The following is a 1270-nucleotide window of genomic DNA, read 5'->3' on the forward strand; positions in this document are numbered from 1 at the left end:
TCATATTTTTAACAAAGTTAATAAATTAACATTTTTCTATGGAATTAATTAATTGAGACTTTTTGTTGTTTAAGTTAGCTTTTTAAAAATTGTATGTCCAAGTAGATATACAAAAAATGGAAGCTTACGTACGTAAATTAGTTGGCCTGTTATGATTTGGAAATGTTAAGAGATAAAAGCTTAGGTGATCCGTTTTTGCTACGAGTAATATCTTTGAAAAACAATACCCATATATGCATTTATGATCTTCTATTTATTTACCAATTCTAAGGAACACTTAACAAAGCACAAAAGGTGGTGATATATATTTTAAGGGATCGACAATGTTTCCTATAGGTACAAGGACGATATCTATGATCGCAGGTGGTACTGGCGCGATGTTAAAGATTGGTATAAGATCAATACAACCATAGATGTTAATAAATCTGGCAATGATATTTATAAAGTACCAGCTGAAGTCTTGAAAACCGCAGTGCAGTCCTTCAATCGCTCATATGACTTGCACTATGACTTTGAAATTGAATGGAATCTTCAATTGAACAAGTATTCCGGATATTATGTCTACTTTCACTTTGCTGAAATTCAACAGCTTGCTCCAGGGCTCAGAAGGATAATCAACATCACTCTCAATGATGAAAACATACTCTCTGAGCCTATAACTCTCGAATATATGAAGCCTGTCACTATTAGTAACAAAAATGCAACTCAAGGTTTCGTTCGCTTTTCAATTAGAGCAACTGCAGAATCGGATGCTCCCCCAATTCTCAATGCTTTTGAAGTTTATGAATTAATAACAGATCTAAATTCACCAACAGATATTAAAGATGGTATGTACGTATTCCACTTATATATATATACACACCTGTCTATCCTGCTGTTTAACTCACCAGCAAATTTGTTTCCATCAATTTCTCGGCTCTTACACGGTTACGCATAATTGTATTTGGAAACTATAGTTGATGCCATGGAGAACATCAAACGCTACTATGGGATATCCAGAATAGATTGGCAAGGGGACCCATGTCTTCCAGAAAAGTTCAGATGGAGTGGCCTGGACTGCAGCTACGGCATCAATCCTAGAATCATATCATTGTGAGTGCTGATAATTAATTAAGTTACATTCTTAATTCTTGAAATTTTTAGGAGTATATACATACGGAATTTTTTATCCCAATAATATAAATAAAATATATATTTATCTAAATAATACAAGACAATTATTATCTATACCTATTATACCAATTACTATTTCATAACGTGCACTTCTCTT

The 1270-nt window shown here is 33.1% G+C and overlaps 1 protein-coding gene across 1 annotated transcript in view; it reads left to right on the forward strand.

The window, feature by feature from the left end:
- LOC100776818 (probable LRR receptor-like serine/threonine-protein kinase MEE39) overlaps window positions 1-1270 on the forward strand; it is a 16792-nt gene that overhangs the window by 2710 nt on the left and 12812 nt on the right. The gene's annotated exons all lie outside the window — the stretch shown is intronic.

This window comes from Glycine max, chromosome 8 (assembly GCF_000004515.6).
Source record: "Glycine max cultivar Williams 82 chromosome 8, Glycine_max_v4.0, whole genome shotgun sequence".
Taxonomy (NCBI): Eukaryota; Viridiplantae; Streptophyta; class Magnoliopsida; order Fabales; family Fabaceae; genus Glycine; species Glycine max.